Here is a 21,668-nt window from a genome sequence, read left to right on the forward strand (position 1 = left end):
AGAATCACGGTCTCAATTATAAAAATATTTAATAAGACAATATATACCTGATCATTATACACCACGATTGCAATTCTCCTGGTGGAAACTACCATTCGGTAGCAGTGCTTCACCATCGCTTATGAATCATGCAACTATCTTGATGTCCAATACTTGGCATCCTTTTCCTTATATTTCCCTTATATCCGCTTTAACTTTTTTCCGCAACCAATCTTTTTATATACAAGCTTGTACACACCATCTCAAGTTCATCATGCACTTACCAATCAATCCTATGGAATTTAAATACCCTATGATTTGACAAAGCAATTTATTTGAATTTAATATCTAACTCCTTTTTGATTTGAATCCGATCTGACCATGGCTCTGTAATAACACAGTAACTAGAGTATTGCGCATTTCCAAGCCTTTTTTTTATCAGGCCATAAATGGGATTTTTTCGTATTATTGAACGCGTTGACCGCAGGAGTTGAGGACACATCCCGAAACCGATTGAATAAACAACGAGTGAATTAATTATACATTCAATGTCTCCCTCTTCCGTAAAAGCGAATACATGAATGACCGGTCGAATCACTGTGCTTGGTGTATTTTTAGGATGACCTTTGGCTCTTAGTCGGCCACTACAAGAATATCTTAAATAAATTCTACCTTAAAATTGTTACTCAAAGTGCAATAAATATACTGTATCATGTGAGATTTATTTTGAAAATTAAAATCGGTTCCAAGTCTCCAGTAAAACTGAACTTTAAAGAGGACAGGGTCAAATACGAGTATAATAATTATTGCTACATTAATAAATACATTTTATTCCAGTTTAATCTAGAAATCGAAACTACTTTCAGAAGCCAGTGGTACGAAATACAAACATTGGTCCATGTTAATGTTCCAGAATCAAAGTTCTAATAATTCACACGAATTAACCAACTTGGAGTTGAATTAGTAAATGCAAAATTAACAGCACTGAAACATATCCGATACCATAACTTATATTGGAAGATTTTTGGCAGTATGCTGACGTTACTCTCCGAGATAAAATGATTTCACATATACCGATTACAATACATGCGCTGTTGTAATTCCATTTTATCTTTGACAATAAAAAAGTCTCCCAAAAAATTCCTTTCTTACGTAATACATAGTATACTCAAATGTGTTGTACACAATTAAGTATTCTTGCCCCAAAATAGTTTAACCACTTAAGAGATGATTGAAATAACCTGTAATTAATGGGGCAAATCAAAACAAAGATTAAAGAATGGTTATTTCAATAACTGGGTGTGTTTGAAAATCTCAAATATGATACCTAAAAGTCACCTGCTAATCCAAGAATGGGTTAGCAGGACTTACATACTAGTAGCAGTAGTTTTAATGGTAGGCAACGAAGGCATTTAAGGTCTTCTGCGGATGGATGGGAAAGGAAGGGTGGAGAGAAACCCGGCGTCGGCATTAACCTGCTCTTATCGAAAGGCGTCGAAGGGCCCGCAGTTTAACGTCCCATCCGACGGAAGTCGCACTCAAAGTGCTCTCCACCAAGCATCTCAAGCAGGCATCGGGATACCACTGAAAAATATTTGTTTTCAGGATTTGAACCCGGGCCATCTCGGGGGAAAGCCTGCACGTTTGCCAGCGCACCATCTCGGTTACTGCTGATGATACCCTAAGAAATATGTATGCATTGCCATGTTAAGGCTGATTCTTATAAAAAAAATCACGCACAAAATGATAAATAATATCTTAAAGTGACGGAAATGATTAAACCACCAAAATAAAAACTACACGCCGTAAGTTATTTGGCAACCAAAAAGCTCCCCAAGATTGTTTTAGCCTATTTTTTTTCTTTTTATAAGCGGTGCCAATAACTAGAAATTGAGAATAAAGCAGAGTGGTTCACTATACATAAAATAACCAAAGATTCACTGATGAAACACACCCCACCACTAACACTTTCACTCGAAAACACCAATGAACTTACAGGATCTTCCCCTCTCCACGACTGTCACGAACGGGTTTTTTTTTGTTTTGTTTGCGAAGCCGAGCTGAACGTTCGTTATGCAAAAACAAAAGGAGCTGAAGAAAAGAATATCATGGTACAGATATACTTCTCAGATAATTCGTAAAGAGAGACTTTTAGATATCCCATAATGATGGGGAAATGGCAAGGGCCTCAGTGCATTCAACGGCAAATAAGGGTTAATAAAATATCATAGATAAATCTCTCAGTCAGTTTATCACGAAATTCCAAGAGGCGTTCGGAATTCTTCCTCATTTGATTTTTTGGAGCGGCTAGAAGATTAAGAAAAACATAATGTCCGAAATAATGAAAATAATTCAAATTTTCAATATAAAGGCACAATGAATATCAAACATAAAACTTATAAACTGAGCAAACGAAATCATAAACGTTATTTTTAAAATTCGTTCACGTTACCAAGCCCAATGAAGAGGAAAATACTTTAAACTATACAAAAAATAAATGAAACAGCTCGTGAACTAAGAACATGTTGTACGGTATGTTTGCGGCAAGCATGAGGTCGGTTATGCCAATAATCTCGTACTTTAATCGGAAGAACTGGCCTAGTATTTATCGATGGTAAAAAAATCCGAGAAATCGAATTTCCGTCATTACTGTGTCGCATAAATAAATATATATATATACGAGGGTCATCCGGAAAGTAGTACCCGTTCGTGAAATAAAGACACAAAAGTAAATATTAACAAACATAAAAAATTTTATTTGAAAGAGGATACTTTAAACTACTTCTCAACATAATCTCCAAGCAAATTAAGGCATTTGTCATAACGTGTGACAAGTTTCTGTATTCCTGCTGCATAGTCCTTCGCCGCCAGCTCATTGAGATACGCGAGGGACCCATCTTGCACAAATTTTTGCATAATGCAGATGGTGTTTAACAATTTCATGAACAATTGTTCGAGAAACATTGGGAAAATGCTCACAGATGTCATCAATTGTGACGCGCCGATCGTTCCTCACGAATTCGTCAACTGAGCTCACCAGTTGGTCTGTAATGACAGACGGTCTCCCCGAACGCTCATCGTCGTGTGTGTTCCCCCTCCCCATGTTGAAGTTGCGACACCACCGCCGAACAGACGACTCGTCCATTACATTGTCTCCATACACCTCCTTTAATTGGCGATGAATATCACATGGGCGAACGTTTCTTGCATTGAGGAATTTAATCACTGCCCTCACTTCACAACTGGCGGCGTTCTCAATTTTTTTAAACATTGTAAACAATCACAGAAACAACACAGGCAATGCTAGCGTCACGCAACTTGGCTCAGAGAAGGCAGACAAGCCACTGAAGCTATCTGACCTCGTCCAGCGGCTACTCGCGTCGTCAGCACTTCATGCGGCACGAACGGGTACTACTTTCCGGATGACCCTCGTGTATGTATATATATATATACACACTCATACATACATGTATATATAAACTCATACATACATATACATACACTCATACATATATATATAGATATATATAATATATGTGTATATATACATATATATATAGATATATATAATATATGTGTATATATACATATATATATATAATATATATATATATAATATATATATGTGTATATATACATATATCTAATATATATGTGTATATATATATATATATATATATATATATATATATATATATATATATAATTAGAGGCGAACGAAATATTTGATTGATTGCAAATTTTTGTTGCAAAAGAGCTTCCTGCTATGCAAATGTTTTCCCACGTCATGCTTATTCACACAATTCTGTATGCTTTGCTAAACTGAGAAGCTTTCTTCCAATCGTATTGCATTCTTAATGACCTTTTGGTACCGTCGTGCTTCTTCATTTTCAAGGACAAGTGTCCTAAAAATTTCACATTGTTTGCATTACACGAATTTTCACCACGAAAACGAATGCACGGATAGCAATAGAGCGTACCTTTTGTATCGCAGATTGTATTTGTGAATGTCTGAGCCACATTTAACTTTTCTTTCACATTTATTTTGTCCATCGAATAAAATTTTAGCCAAGTCGAAATTAGGTAGACGCCGTAATTTGCTTTTAATTCAACTTTTACCTCCCGAAAACTAAATGGAAAATTATACATATTTCAACTCACTTGCACCATTTTGACAAGTGCCTGTTTAAAAGCGAAATCGAGCCAAATCGGGGGAGCGCGGTGTGATTTGATGCCTGGAAGGGATTTTAAGATCATCCGTTTGATCTTCAGCAAGTGCTTTAGAAATGCATGCGCGTTTGTGTGCAAATGTAAGTTTATCGGAGGCATACCACAGCGCAAGTAGAAAGAAGCTGTGGTAGCTTTTGAGATAATGTGGATTAAATGCGCCGTTATTAAGTAGCAGAAAAAGAACGACAAAAATGGAACGGTGATTATTTATTTATTTCTTATGCATTAGTCTGAAAACAACACTTCGACCTTGACATCGGAACAAATTATTAGAACGAATGGAACCATTGAGTGGCTGGTTTGCAAATATCATGGCGTTAAATCAAGTCACCGTGGCGTTAAATATGTCACCGTGGTTGTCCATTACTTTAATGAATAAATGCTTGACATGCGATTGAATTGATAAGATAGGTGTGATGACTGGTGATGTGTATACATACACAAGATCTTCAACGCGTCGACGATTCACTGTTGCTGGCTGATAGCCCGAATGACCTGCGAGGGACGCTTCAGTGGGATAAATGCGTCCACGACAAAACAAGTTGTGTTTGATAAGAAGAATTGGAAGAATGACTTTATAGTCAGCATAAACGGTGAAAATATGAAATATATGGTGGATAATTTAGTATATCTTGGCGGAATGTTCGCGAAGGATGGTGTAAGATTAATGGCGCATGAATGTCGCACAAAAGGATGTCGGCCTGTGGAGTTTATGAGGAAATCAATAAGACGGCAAGGTTGGAATCACATAAAGGTGTACGCCTCCCATTTAAAACACATAAACAACAAATATAAAAAAATGGAAGTGAAATTTGGGTGGGTAGAACAGGCTGAGAACAAATGTTGGGCAATAATGAATAACTGATCGAAGCACTTTTCCACTTGATAATTTTTTTTTTTAATTTTACGACCGGGTTTCGATGTGTTACATCATCATCAGGTGAGTTGGGCAAATACGGTGAGTACTCGAGGAGTGGTTGTGATAAAAATGGAAGAGATGAGTAGAGCAATGGGTACGGATTGAAAGTATTTGGATTCCATGACCTAGCAATTGATAAATATTAAAGAGATGTGCAACGCCAGATTTGATCGTGTTGAAAGAATCGATGAGAATACGCCCAACAGATACACGAGAGAAGAGAAAATTATTTTAGATCGCAGATCCAGACAGGCACGTTTGGTTGAAGAGACTCACAAGAGATGCAACATCAAAAGTCTTAGGAACTGAATCGCATTTATGAAGCAATGAGTGAATGTGATGGAAGTAGAACTGGCGTACAAGGAAAGGTAAATAGGAAATAAATTCGAGTAATGGAGTGCGTCCGGAAATAACTTTGTTTTTTTTTTTGACAACGCCCACCCTGAGAGGACCTGATGCGAATTATGCGCGTTAACGCTGATAAAAATTTGCCGATCATACCAAAAAAAAGTCTGCATTGCTAAGGGGTAAAAATAGACAACCTCGCACTCAATACGTAAGCAGATCTTTGCGTCACATTTTTTTCCAAGTCGAGATTGTGCAGCATCTATATTTGCTGGACACTATTCATTAAGATCGCAAATAAACAAGTAAGAAAGTGCAATTCATTTGACCATAATGGGAAAATTCAGCTGAGTAGATTTTTGCGGGTTGTACCTGGGAGATAAGCCTTGAGCGATGTGACTGTGATTATTTGTTTGCAAGGGCGGAACACATCTTGGACAAAATATCCACTCCACTCATACAGGTATTTGATTGTATCATGTTACACCCCTCCCCCCATACTTATGCTTACTGTCAACTGAACAAAGGGGATTATCAACTGCCTCGTAGAGTGACCTCGACCAGACCCACGTCACGGTGGGTGTAGATTGGTAAGGTGGCAAAAGTCATGTCAGCGTTTGGAGGGAGGGAAATGACTTCAACACCACACCGGCCAATCGAGCACGCAAAGGATAAAATCACAGAGAAATGCACAAATCGTTAACTTTTAAGTTTTTCATTTTTCTCCTCACTTCCAAATTAAATTTATCCTCTTGTCTTTTATAAATTATATTTATCCTCATCGTTTGATTCCCAAATCTTTGCCAAACAAAATTTCCCTTTATTTCAGTGCTTTCGCTAATCTTTTCTTAAAATTTTTACTTGAGGTAATCGTCGTCAAATTCCTCAGTTTGAGAAGTTTTCTTTACTTAAAGTATTTTTTCTTCACTGGATGTCCTCCCCACAACTTTGTCCATTTTCGCTAAAACACTTCGTAAATAAGTGAACCTTTCAACCAGCTCTATTTTAAACTCTCCAACCTTGCTTAATCGTTAAATATTTACGCCAACCAAATTCTTATGGATTTATTTCCGAAGTTTATTTGAAAATATATGCTGTGTATTTTGTTCACGCGTGATTGATAATTCTTAGAAGGAATTTGCAATCGAAGGTGCTTCGTATTTGTTTTAATATTTACGAAAGAAAAAAATGAATAACGAAGTTTCGTCAATATTTTTAGTGGCCTAAAGTGTAACTCCTCTCTTTTGTTTCAATCCCTCAATCCATAAATCCCTTCAGTTTATCTTTTTTCAAATCCCCCGACGGTTAAATTAAATTCTTCAAGGAGAATGAAATGTTTTTAAAATACATATTCTGTAATTGCTTCAAAAGGTCATAACTTCCACCATGCCATAGCAGTTTGCCATCGTGGATTCTTGCACCAATACAATTTCCATCAGTGTGTTGATATCGTTATTATTGTGATTGACTTATTGTATTAAGGGGCCTTATCCACTCTCATTGATGCAATCTTCCTCAGCACCATCCGCCATTCTCGCATTTCATGTCACAGGGTATGGATCTTGGGAGACGTGGTAGTCCATTGGGTTGAGTGCTGGGCTACTGACGGATTCTTGGTTCCAATTCTTAGGGAGGCCCTTGGGTTTGACGTACGTTGAGTGATTTTTCGGGTACCAGATCTCCCTGGGAAGCCACAAGCGGCACGTGGAAAGGATCTGGACCGCCTCCATACCTTGTTAAATTGTTACCCTGGGTGAATTTCACACGCCGTTGGGGTTAACACTAGAGGAACTCCATTCTAACTAATCAAACCAACCTTCGGTTTGATAACTGCCGTTACTGTGGTGTAAATTGCACGTATCATGTTTCCACCGCTCCAAAAGTATCATTCTCCGGGCCATTTAATTTCACTTATTTTTCTAAGGTCATTTTACGAACCCTGCTTAGAGAAGGAAAGCAATTTAAACACTTTGGGGGTAATTAGAAAATCATGTTGCCTTCAACATCTCATCTCCGATGTAGCAAAAACATAACCGCTGTCGGTAATGTTCATATTCATCGAATAAAGTCAAATTAAAAGCAGTTTTAGCCATAATCCTTTGTATTTGAAGCATCGCTTTACACTGTACAGTGAAACCTATACAAGTTGGTAAGTGCACAGGACAGAAATCTATCAAAGTGTGGGAACCACAATATGTAATGGACGATTTCTTCTCAAATCAGTCCCTCTAAACCCGTGAAACGGAATCGGAAAGGGTAGATTTTTTTAACCTTGATTCGATGGATAATGCTGCCGCCGGCATTGTAGAAGATGTGATCTTCTGAAGCAATAACAGATCTATCGGTGTCCGTATATGGATTATCCAAAAGGTAGTAGGACTGAGTCGATCATAAAAATGTATTGCCATAATTGATACATTCACTCAAAAATTCTTCGAAGTAGAACCCTGTGCGTCCACACACCGTAGCCGGCGAGTTTTCCGCGCATCGTACGTCCTCGGGAAGGCAGCGCTCGGAATGCTGATAAACTCCCTCGTCACAAACTATTGTAACGCTTCCACCGAGCCGTGGTGAGGTCCTTCCAGCACGAATTTGAGGCGGGGGAAGAGGAGGAGGTCTGGTGGGGCATTATCTAAAACATTTGGATCCTTACTCACATGGTCGAGAAGCTCTTGGCAGATCTGCGTGCGAGTTTCCTTTTGTTCGTCCGAGAGAACTCGCGGCACTGACTTCGCACACACCTTTCTCATGCCCATGTTTTTGCTTACAAGTCGTCGCACATCACTTATAGGGAAGCCAAGTTAACCAAAAACCATGCAGACACTTAATCTGCGATCCCAGTCCAACAAAGCCTGCAATCTTGCAAGATTTTCGTCACTTTTCGAGGTCGAGGGGCATCCTGACCGCTTGGCATCTTCAACATCTCTAACCAGCTGATACAACGTGTGCCACTCATAAACACCCGATCTACGAGTATCCATGAGGTTATCACCAAAAGCTGCCTTGAGAATTTCATGAGTCTCTTTCCCGGCTTTTCCCAGTTTCGTGCAAAATTTGATCACGTAGCGCTGTTCCAATAACTGGTTCATGACGGAGCGTAAGGAGGCCATGTAATTGAGGTTTCGCAAACGAACGGTCGGCACTCCACAAAGACCAGGAGCCAACTGCTACCGGCCTCCAGCCTTTCCTGAGACTCCCTTCCTGCGAACCCAGCCAGAGAAACCGCTGCCCGTCAATGCGGGAAAAAAACTCCTACTACTTTTGGGACAGACTGAAGTACGTGATAAATGATCAGCGCTCAATGTGTCGCTCAAGATTAGGACTGAATTTAATGCTGGGACCTAAGATTACTCTATAATTCGCGAATAAACATATAATTGATGGTTCCTGGCGTAACTTTATGGAACCGATTCATTATAAATAAATAAATGAAAGGACTAACTTTGTAGTTCCACACGAACGATTTATTCACACGGCCCGGGTTTCGAAGTAAAACCTGATGATGAAGTTTTACTTCGAAACCCGGGTCGTGTGGAACTACAAAGTTAGTCCTTTCATGTATTTATTTAGAATAAACATACGTTACAGCAAATCAAAAGCCTGGGATGGATAGATGGCCCAAATCGGACCGGTCGTCCAGCGTTGACGAACGATGATATTATGATTCGTATCGAAAAACCGCTATCTCTCTCAAGGAGGTAAATTTCTCATTAATAGTATTTCGATACCAGTGCCTGTGGAATAGAGTTCTTTGCTTTCAGTATTCAGGTACGTTTCATTGATCCCTGCTGACATTCTCTCTAGACTCAAGAATGTAATGGATGCCTTAGTGTTAGAATGTATCGTTGCTTTGTATAACTTCTACACATGGAAACCCAAGTTTCGGACTTCCGACAGACTTAACAGAAGAATTGAAAGAAGAAAACACTAGATCCATCTCTAAGGAACGGGCCCTCGTCATTCTCCATTGCCCACCTTCGTAGATGGAGGCTTTGTATAGATTTGTTACAGACCGATTAGAATAATAACGGAACCACACACCACCCTCAAAGCAAAGAGGGCACATTTTCGATCAGTGCCCGTCGCTCACAAAACGTGAGCGAGACATTAAGTCTGTCCTCCTTTGGCTAATGACATACCGCTCTTCGCCACAAAGTTCTATTTACGCTACTTCACACCTAATGAGCGTAACTTGATCAATGAGGTCAATTAACGTTACTGCGTTTGGTCGTGCTAGGTCTAACACTTTAACAAATATGTAATTTTTATTGGTTGAAATTTCTGTGATTCCCGTACTAAATTTTGACGTAGATGCAATCAAGTCCTATCAATGGCTCAAGTACGTTTACTGGATTGGAAATATTGGTGTGCTTTGGAGCCGATGACGACTTTTTGGGACGCATAAAAATTTGTAAGGAAAATCATAGAGAGTACCATTGCGATATCTTGTTATAGACACAAACCATGATCTTTGATTTAATAAACCTACCATGTCGTCAACGTTCCATTGCGATTCGTAACATATCTAACAAGGCATCGAGTAAATACTCTAAAGCCTGGATTACAGTAAACCATGTTTAACTTTTCGAACTTTCTCCCTCGCTTAATTCTGTCTAACATGGCTGATTTTCGTTCACCCTACATTCTCCACTTTTTCAGTCTTCAAATTGCGTTGCCGTTCACAATGCCCTGCAATCACTTTTTCTGTCACCTGCGAGTACCTCTCCACAAACTTCTCTCTTCCCCTTCCATACCTAGAAATTCTTCGTTTGTCTCCCTTGCTATCTATTTTATTGTTTCCATAATTCTCCAAAGCCACACCTCAAAAACCTCCAATATAAGCTTATTCCCTTGCCTCAATACCAAAGTTCACATTGACAGAATACTACGTTCCAAATCGAAGTTTAACACATATTTTCCTTGTATATTTAATTAAGATCCATGAATGACATTTCTCATATTTGGAAAAGCTTTACTTAACGAAATTCTCCTTATTCATTTGCCAAATTCTGTCTAAAACAAAAGGTGAATGGTCCAGATTAATGTTCATCTTTGCAATCTTATTTCTTGAGAACCTCATTACGTTCCGAAAATAATAATCGATTCTTATGCCATGCCTATGAAACTAGCCCAATTACACGCATTAAAAATTTTTCGATAATAATAATAAAAATAATTGACTTTAGAGCTAATGCATCATTGTTTGGATTCATAGCTCCGTAGATATTGAGCGTGCATGAAATTTCAGAGAGTAATATTTGTTTCACACCAAGGAACGAATACAACAAGCCGAATTTTAATACCGTTGAAAAACAATTGAAGTTAAAGTGGCCTTTCATTCGAGGGTATCGCTGGCTTAGCCCGTAGGGGAGCGCGTTCTTCGTGTGTGCATTCAGTTGACCACTTTAAAAGATGAATGAGAGCTGCCTAGGCATTAGGAGATGTCTTCCACGATTATTGTGCTGCCGCTTTATTCAGAGTCTCAGTAAAAACATTATAGAAACGTTTTCTATATTGGAGAAAACACTTGTAAATGATAGTTTCCTTACTTTGGATTATACCATTATTAAACTCTGTTAGTAGTAATAGTTTTAAGGGGGGCGGCCAACAGCTAATGTCATTTGCGCCATTATTAATGAATGGACAGGAAAGGGTGAAGGGTGGAGAGAAACCCGGCGCCGGCATTAGCCTACTTTCGATGAAAGGCGCCAAAGGGTCCGCAGCTTAAGGTCCCATGCGACGGACGGCGTATTCATTACTCAAAGTGCCCTCAACAAAGCACCCCAAGCAGGGATCGGGTTACCACTGAAAAATGTCTGCTACCTCCGGGATTAAAACCCGGACCCTCTTGGTGGGAAGCCAGGACGTTATCCACCGCGCCATCCCGACCTCCTTAAACCTCTGACTAGCTCTCCAACAATCCCTTCCATCACTCAACTCTAATATTTCCATTACGCATTTATTCTCTTCGCCTTCTGGTTGATTTTTCCAAATTATCTGTCCACAACATGGCCCTAACGTTCCAAATCCCGATTCTAATATTTGCGGGCCTTTTCTTCGTCTTCTTTTCTGCTGCTATCAATACGATGGTGAAAGGATTATGCGCGATGGTCTCGGAGGCTTTGCCTCTCGCACTGTCAGGCGCGATACCCATCCCACTGACCTAAGTCCCATATTTGTCAGGACTCATTTTGACAAATGCGCCCCTCATACTTTCGTGGGAAAAATGTATGAAGTGGTTTCCCACACCCCTCCTTAATAGCGTTTTTAAAAGGATGCCATCACATTCTAAGATGACTTTGCAGCCGTCTCAGTGAGGAACAGACGCTTCGCGAAGGACCTTTCATCTGACTCCCAACCTTCGATCTAACTGGTGTGGGTGGCTCAACCAAGACTAATCTTCATTGCTTCCGCCAGCACCGCCCTAGGGGGTCATCGGAACTTGCAAGCCCTTCCGCCACGTGAAGATCCATGGGGAGGGAGTAATGAAATCCAGCCTCATAAAAGTTGCCCTACTTTCCATCACTGTTGGCTCCTGCGATGAATGCCGAGAGATAAGAAGTTGATGAGAATAAGGAAGGCGTGCAAAGGAACATCTATAGCGGCCACACCACGCTCAACAATAAACATAAACATCTGCAGACAGTCATAAAGGAGATGGCAGAGGACCTGAGAGGAGTTGGAAGGAAACTCGAGCCATTGTGGTTCAATGTTGGACGACGGGAGGTCGGTCATTAAGGACTTGGCAAAGTTTTTATCTGCCGCAGAACAGAGAGAAGCTCAGTTGAGCGATCGCCAAACTAGTCAGACAGAGACGGCCATACACACCATGGGAGGAGAAGAGAGAGGGAGAGTGAATGGAAGAAAAGTTCGACAATTTTTATTGCGCATGTGCGCAAACCTACTTTCAGATGTTTTTCAAACTTTTACACAATGATAGATTTTCCCGGAATTCTTTTAGAGTCACTCGAATGAGTCAAGCCTGATTTTTACAATAAGCAATACTTACATATGTTGTTTAATAAAACAATAGCAGGCGTACGGAAATACGAAGGCCCTTGCGTAAATCGCTCGCTGGGCACAGCTAGTGGGCGAGGGTCTGATTATTTTTAATATTATTAGTAATATTTTCTCCCCTCCACCCACATGATGCGAAATCCCCCCTTGCCGAATTACCATCGATCCTTCCGCACGCGTGATCCATCTCACATTCACGGCTACCAGAAAAAAATTTCATATCTGCAGAAAACTTACAAAAATAAAAATATTTAAAAAATTGATTTTGAGACGTAATAAATGATACATTTTGGTTTTCGTTCCCTCAACGAGCACTACTTACGATGGTTCATTTCCTGGCTACATCAAAGAGGGAATTATTGTGGGATCACATTATTTTGGCAGATTATACCACTGAGATAAAATACGAGGGAGACAATTCCCATCACAGACAGATTCAACATTCCTTATTCCTCGAGGGATACATAGTCAAAACAAATCAAAATAAAACGTAATCATTCCGAAATTTATGATTAAAAAAGTAGGCGTTTTCACTCGAAAACGCCTACTACATGTAGATAGCCATACTAGGGATTGGGCGGGCGTTTATAATATGTATGCGCAAATATATATTTATATTTATGTATAAGTGCACATCTATTGATAAAAGCCGGTGCCCTAAAACCTCCCGCCACACCCCCTTGCGGCGACTTACGCGGCATTGCGGTTATACCATTTGCACACGCAGATTCTATATATATATTCTATATATATATATATTCTCACTAAACTTTCCTAAAATAGATAATTACGTCCTCTTGGTATCCAGCTTCTGTTACACACTTTTTAATCTCCTCTGCTACCGTCACATGGAATCCATCTCATATCGGGAGAGAATATTTTTATTTGTTCTAGTTTGTGCTTCTCGAGTTTTAAAATATATCACACCTGTTTGCACTGAAAGTAAAACAGGTAGGTGAGTGTGAGGCGTTGTTTATAATTCGTGCTCAGGATCACCCTCCATTATTGAAGCCTATTGCAAATATGAAGAGGGCTGACTCTAAGTTGACTACTCGCTTGGCGATTAGGAAAATAATGAAAAGCGAATTGCTGGCCTTGCTTTAAAAACAACACTACAATAAATTTTTCGCTTCAACTTTCACGAAAATGGATCCTCCGGAGTTGGAACGTCCCTCATCTCTATTAAATCAACCCATGAAAGAGTCTACATATAAGAAAATGCTTAAAATAGCCGATTGTAATCGAGGAAGTGCTCAATAAAGCATATGATCTGAGAAAACACGCGCTCTGAGATGATCTGCCGTGTTATTTTGTCTGAAACAACTTATCGCATTGCTCTGAGGCAAGGAAAAACAAAGGGGAACTCCTATTTTTGCGCAATTCCGAAAATAAGGAAGTATAAAGTAATCTTGAAATCCCTCCGGAGGAGAGATGGTCAGCTGAATAGGAGTATTCGCTTTGCAGCATGTTATTAGGACTCACCAGCGTATTTGGCTAACTTACTGGGAGTACGACAGCGACTGGATAATTCGAAAAATCGGTGCTTAATTCAAATATTATTTTTATTTTTAAAGATGTCTTCACTTTTTTCAAATCTGACGATATTGTTTCAGAGATTATTAACGATGAATAAACACGCAGGTCAAAATATGTTTTTATTAAATAGTTGATAGTCTGGAAATGCGTGTAGTATTCCTATTAACTTGGCCTCTTCACAATATACCCCAAATAAATATTGCTGTTCAGATGTCTTATATTATAAAAGTAAATGTAATTTTAAAGATGCATTAGTTTAATAACGTTTCCTTTAATTCACCGTCTGCTAAAAATTATATTCTTTTCATTGAAATTATTTAAAATACTCGAGGATTCTCCTGAGGAAAGAATTAGCACCTTATGAGATATCTATTCTCTTTGGTACTTGATGAGGTCGTGTAGACACGAAACCTTGGTCGCTAACAATATGCGATATACAGGTATATCTACTAAATACCAAGTTTAAAAAAAATGTATCATGCATTATTACAACAACTTCTTTTAAATCGCAGAATAGCGGATGAATCATACTGTCGGTGTCAATATTACGATCAACGGTGACAATATTTCGATCGAAAAAACTGACCCAGGAATTTTCAATCAAAAAATACTTCATAGAAATCAATTTTCCATCATTTAAGTTTAAAAAATATTTAAATATTAATAAACGTATGCGATAAAACTGATTTCTTGGATATTTTTTTTGCAAAAGAGCTCCTATCCAGCTATTTTCAAAATATTTTCTCATTCTCTTTCCCATTCTATTTTTATTCCATATTTAATTCAAGATAAACTTACTTTTACTACCTGTTGACAATCTATGCAACGTCTCACTGCTCAACTCACGCCAACTACGATAATCACCGTCCGCCATTATGAGAAAGTTTTTAATACTCTTCTTCCGTTATTCTAATTTACAATAATTTGAGACTTGTATGCGTCTTTGACCCTAAGATTCACAAGTGTAACCTTTTACTTTTCGACCAGAGGACTTTTTTTCCCCGAGGTTCAGTAATGGGTAATACTAAGCATATCCAATTAAACTCATTCGTAACCATTGCGGCAACTAGGCATGGCATTCTCACGTTCCACATTACTTAACTTTATCAAATTTTACAATTTCGATAAAATAACCCAAAAACTAAATCTAGGTGTTCATCCTGTTGTCAGCGAAGCTTAGAGTTAAATATTGTAAAGTGAAATCGATTTTCAATTAAACCAGAATAATGGTACTTAAGAGGGCTGGGATGCAGTGACTTCCGAGAAAGCCAACAGGAATCCGCAATGGAATGTCTAGTTTGATTCCGAGCCGAACTCGTACGCATGTGCCTTGAGTCCACCAATTGATAGTATGTAAGACCCCAAAGGAAGAAAACGGCGTTAAATCGATGCATTACCATATGCTTATCGATTGATTATACTTGTACGGTTTTGGCGATTTAATTTATGATACCGCTCATCTAAACTACACGGGGCACAGGGTCTTTCCTAAACTATTTCCCCAGAAAAAGTATTAAGCCAATGATTACTTACGTCTCTGGTGTTTGATCAAGTGGTAAATTGGATGCAGGGATAATAGACCATCTTATGATATGAAATTCAACTTAACTTTGACAATATAGAAGGAAAGAAGTGCATTTTTACATTACTTGAGGACCCCTTTCGGGGGAGAGAGTGGCGGAATGGAGAAGGGGACGGGATGAGATCACCGCTCGTCCCCCCTCCCCCGCCCACCCACAAAAATCCGTCGCCACATTCAGCTTCGCGGGCGGTCCACAGATTAATGGGCGAAGTGTTTCGGCTCCCTCCATCTCACCCGCTGGACCTTTATTAGTTTCTCTCGGCTCCGAACCGTTACACAAAACTCCTCTTCCACTTCACAATTCATTCGCCGGACATATTGCCCTTCATATGGCATTATCAGTTGTTTTGCATTGGCTCCCTCCAATCTCGACTCCTCTCTGGGAACTTTTGTGCTGAGCGTTATCAACGACATTCTCCACCACTGAGAACCCCGGATGAAGGGCAGCCTACCCGGCGAATGACGTCGGACGACTGGGCGTGGAGAACGTGAGACAGAAAAAGAAGCTTTTACGTCTCTGCTAAAATAAATAATGTGTCACGGCATTGATAAATTAAGGGCTTCGAGGGTACTTTATTTCGATTAGTTTGTTCATTTCTTATCGTCATTTATAAATAATCAATTCATACCTACAATAATAATTATTATCCACACTTGTATTGAATCACCCTTAAGTGGTTCGAAATAAGAATGCTACGTTTGAACATTTTCAACAAAGTATTTTGAAACTTAATGTTTGGACTCCGTAATATGCGCGTATCAGTAGAGGTTTTGTGACACCCTAATTGTTATGTGTCTGGAACTGTCCCCGTAAGTAAATGTTGCGCAGGATAACCGTTTATTTTGGCAAGGAGGTGAAAAGGTCCACTCCCCAATAATGAGACAGTATTATTTCGCGTTGAATCGTTGAATACTTTACAATAGCTGTCTGCAGCCACCAACCCTATGCTAATTATTATTTGGTAGGGTACACCGCTTGAAGTAAGTTATGGATGGACAAAAACTGAACGCCACCACGATTCCAAGCCTAACACGGCAATACCTCTCACCCTACTCAATAATAAACCTTTCTACAGTTTCGGAAACCTTTTACCTCCCTTCATTCTGTTCAACATGCTTACCAATTCTTTTCTTACCCTTACCAGAGCTCTCCAATAATCAGTAGCTTAATGTATCAGAGCATATTTCTATTTTAAGAGATGGACTAGTGATATTGCGTGAAAGATGTATTTTGTGGAGCTGGCATGTATGTTTTTCGCCCGATGAAACATCTCGTGGCTCCTTCATGCATCGGTAAATTTAACGGTCGGATGCAGTACGCATGCCGTGGTTCAAAGCATAATGCCTTAGGATACTCCGACAATCAATCGAATGAGAGCCAGAATCATTGGCTCAGCCCTGCCATCCAACTCGCCCCCTACATCTAAATACTACCCTGGAAGCCACAGTTGGAGATTTAGGGTGCGTGGCAGGGAGTGATTCAACATCATAAAAGCGTCCAACATTCAAAAGTTAACTATCAGTTTCAATGAATATATAAAACAATTGAAACGATATAGATGAGGTAAACTATAGGTACATGCATGACAGTATACTTATAAGAAAGAAATACTTTCCCACGCATTCTAGACCGGCTGCTAGTAACAAACCCTGATATTTATCAAACACCAATGAACAGATTTTCGTCAATTTTCAAGCTCGAAAATTTTCATTTCGCAAAAATAATAGCTTTCAACCATTGTTAGTCCATGGGCCAAAAATTCAATTTAAAAATCGTGAAATTTCTACATGACCAAACACCTTTCACATTGAAAATTGATTTTTCACAAAGAAACTAAAACTAGATGCTGTATTGGATTCACTTTTTACTGACGTCTTTCTCAGTGGTCCAGAATTGATGAATGTACATACTTATTAAAGAACAGATATGGTTGTCTTCCGCTCAGATCCTACTATTTCCCAGCTTGCTCTAAATGGGCAGTGTCCTGTATCACATACAAATGACTTAATGGAGATGGAAATCGTGTTTGTGTAATGATAGATTAGACAGTCGTGGTGACTTCAAGAGTGAGTGCTCTGCGTTTGCCGACAAAGCGGGATTAACACCCAAATTTGCTCTTTTAATACCCGCGAAAATTCTTAAGAAGGCAGGAGAAATAAGGACATGAATACCACCAGATGACACTGTAGATACCTGATAAAATGAGCATACTACAGACGAATTCTAAGCTCAGAACATGCTAAGCATAGTACACATTTTTAAAGGATAAAATAATGCTTTTTCGACGACTTTCATCTTTGTCTCATTTACTAGTAGTAGTAGTTCTGTGGAGGCGACCAACAGCTGAGGTCAATTGCGCCATTAGGGATGGATGGTAAAGGAAAAGGGTGGGGAGAAACCCGGCGTCGGCATTAGCCTACTCTTAACGAAAGGCGCCTAAGGGTCCGCAGCATAACGTCCCATCCGACGGACTAAATCCAAGTGCAAACAAGGGCTAAATTACTAAAAGTCATGTTATTAACAAAGGAAGGTTGAGTGAGGAGTAATTGGTCATTGATGAAATCAATACAGGGTCCGTACAATAATTATCGGGACTGGTTTCAAAAATCAAAATTTATGGGGATCGAGATGGTGCGGGGGCTAACGTACTGGCTTCCCACCCTGAGGGCGCGGGTTCAAATACACTTAGTTGCCGTCTGTAACTCGTCAAAAGCCCGCTGGAAGTCGGTTTCCAAAATACTGTTGAGGGCCTTCGTCGTCGCCGCTTGAACCGCCTCGATGGAGTCGAACCGATATCCTTTGAGCTCCTTTTGAGCTTTTCTTTGAGGTAATAACGCTACCGAGAAAATCTTCATCTTCCTGGACGCAGTCCAAAATTTATCGCGAAATTTCCACCTGCGACAGTTTTTGTTCTTCGCTCAAGACTTTCGGCACCAGCTTCGCGCACAATTTCCTCATCGCAAGATCCTCTGTTACAATGGTGTGGACGGTTCCGACTAAAAGGCCGGTCTATTCACTGATAAGGGCTTTGGCCTACAACCGATATATGATCTAAATCACTAGATAGTAGCCCTGTCTCCATATTTATCTGTAAATAATCTGTCTTCTGGAAATACTTTAAAATTAATACTAACATCTATATCTGCGCAATACAATGCAAGCCGTAGCAGGGGCGAGAGGCGGGGGGTTTAAGAACACCACCCGTAAAACAGAATGCAAGAAATGCTTGGTTTTCTTCTCACAGAGAAATACCTGTAAACCATCATTTTGTCCTAAATAAATCCTCAAAAGATATCACTGATGCAACTTCAAAATGTGTCGGAGAATATGAATGCACTGCACTAAATAAATTACAGCCTCGTTACTTTACGCTGCCTTTGAAATACCGGAATAGGAATACGTAAATCATCAATGCCCAGAGCTTAGGTCATTAATGCATAACAAGAAGAGTAGGGGCCCAATAACTTCCTTGAGGCACTCATGAAGTTACTCCTTCCCCTAATGAACTCAATCCATCGACGGCCACTTTTTGTTTACGATGAGATAAGAGTTTCCTAATCCAGTTTATCACTTTCTCGTTAATAGCATTTGCATCCGACATGGAAGATATTATCCAGACCCCTAATTACATCGTAGAAACAGACAATCGTCACAAAATAAGAGAGATTATTGTAGAGGAGGTTGTTGGGTTGCGTTTTGTTACGAGAAACAAAATATTTATTTGGCAGTTGTGTTCATCCAAAACCTACTTTAACTAGCAGATTACTTAATAATAATAATAATAAACTGCCGAAAGGATAGATTCAAGAATTCGTTTTGCTAGCGAACTATTCGCGAAAATGACTCAAGGGGGAAACAAGAAGACAGAAATGGTAAAAGCACTGGTGAAAGTAGTTAGGAACATACATATACAAGTACTTCCTCGCGCATCCCTGTGAGTTACATTCTCGCGCAACTCATTCATGATAGACGCATTAACGCGCCTTTGGTCTGGGTGGTAGGTTTTCACGTAAATGAAGTTGTAGAGCCACTGTATTTGTGAATTGCCCGTTCTGTATGAGAAGAATACTACCCGACAATTATTGACTACGTCGCATATGAGCCCACCCTTCTCAATGGGCCTCCTTATTTATCTTGTCAGTGTAGTCAGTGGCATAGTAACGAACAGTTCAATATTTATATTGTACCTAAAGGATTTCGCCCCTTCCACGCCTCCTTTCGGTGGATCGCGGGGTGCCATGTACATGTGGATGTAGTGAAGTAGAAATATAATGGCTGGCAATCTATCACCCCCTGAAAAACGTTCCTGCGACGGCTTTGTATTATGTAAACAGTGCAACGGCAGTGTATTGATGTAAATGATTGACAGGAGAGTTCTATGAATAGGGATGCGGAAATTGAGGAATGCGAGGGATTTAATTGAGTAGCAATGATTGCTCATACGGAGGAAAGGGTGGTAGTGAATTCACCCATGTAGTAGGCACGACAGGCAGTACAGCGGCAACAGGGTTACAGTGGCGGTAGATAACGTTTGTTGACGTGCAAAGGAATGATATTTTGTGCTGGAATTCTGTAGTCGGAGGGGTGGCGGGTCGGAAAGATTACAGCATTTGCGTGGGTGGTTTTATGGTCCAGAGAAGGGCGAACAAGAGACGGAGAGCGCGCTGGTGGCCTCTAAGATTAGAAAATGTCTCGCAAGTTTGGCGGCCGTTCAAATGAGACAGAGGAGCAATTCGGGATTAGAAGTAATGTGGACTTTTTTGTATAATGGGTTAGAGTTCGCGCACTATGTCTGATCTTGTGGGCCCCTGGGAAGAATCTGGTGATGTTATTTGGGAATTTTGGACGGTTTATTTTGAAACGAGGAGCATATTGCGAGGAAGGTTTGAGGATTTTGTAGTTTAGTAAATTTTCCGGGTACACATGCTTCTTGAATGAATTGTGTAGATGATCAATTGACAAAGAAAAACCGATACAGCGTTCTGTGTGTGATGGATGAAGCGTTGAAATGAAGGTATTGTTGGTGGTTGGTCGGTTTAATGTGGATTGAGATGTTAAATTTATTGCTTTGGACATGAATGTCGATATCGAAGAAAGTAATTCTGGAACCAGATAAAGAGGAAGTGAAAGCTACCGGGGAGTAGGTGTTGAGAGAGGAAATAAACGAGGATAAATTTTCACGTCCATGAGACCGAAGGAGGAATATGCCGTCAATGTAGTGGGCCCAGGAGAGTTGTTTGAGGGTTGGTTTTGAAGAAAGGTCTGTTTGAGTTTGTACTTGAAAAGATTTGATTATGTTGGAGCCGTAAGTGTATCCATGGCAGTGCCTTTTGTTTATAAATCAAATTTGTCGTTAAAGGTGAATGTATTTTTGCTGATAAGGAGTTCAGTAAGGTGGATGAGAAAATCAGTGGAGGGGTGCGTGGTGTGTCGCATGGGGAGAGGTAATATATGCGGGATTTTAGGCGACCTTCTGGCTTCTTTGTGCGGTATGGAGGTGCAGAGATAGGTGAAATCTATTGTGGCCATTTGGATCTTGGTAATATGAGGAATTGGGATGGAGTGTAAACAGTGAAGAAATTGGAGTGAATTTTTGATAAAAGAGGGGGGGATGGCGGCAGTGGGGAGAATGGACATGCCTGCGGGTGAGGCCTTTTTTGGGTCAAAATCTGGTTATGAAGGAGAGGATTTCCTTCTGGGTTAAAATCGTGGAGCAGGGTGGCATAACAAGATGGTTCTTTTAATCGGCGCAATGCCTCTGAGTCGCAGTCTTTTTTGTTGAGTCCGACTACGGATGACCCTTTATCCGCCACCATGATTATACGGTATGTCTTAATTCTACGCTAAACTTCTGATGGCGAGTGCCTCGGACAAGAAAATGGTGCCTGGAGGTTAGGAGAAAATCAAGATCTATAAAAACTGTACATTGAACTAGATAAAACCAAATTATTCCATCCTTAGGTTATTTGATGGGTGAGAATAGACCTCACCTTATACCTACTTATCCCTGAAAATCGGCGTGTGAAATTCACACATCATGGCAGGGAAGCCAGCTCCTA

This window comes from Hetaerina americana, unplaced genomic scaffold (assembly GCF_022747635.1).
Source record: "Hetaerina americana unplaced genomic scaffold, ioHetAmer1.1.p SCAF_1, whole genome shotgun sequence".
In the NCBI taxonomy this organism is placed as follows: domain Eukaryota; kingdom Metazoa; phylum Arthropoda; class Insecta; order Odonata; family Calopterygidae; genus Hetaerina; species Hetaerina americana.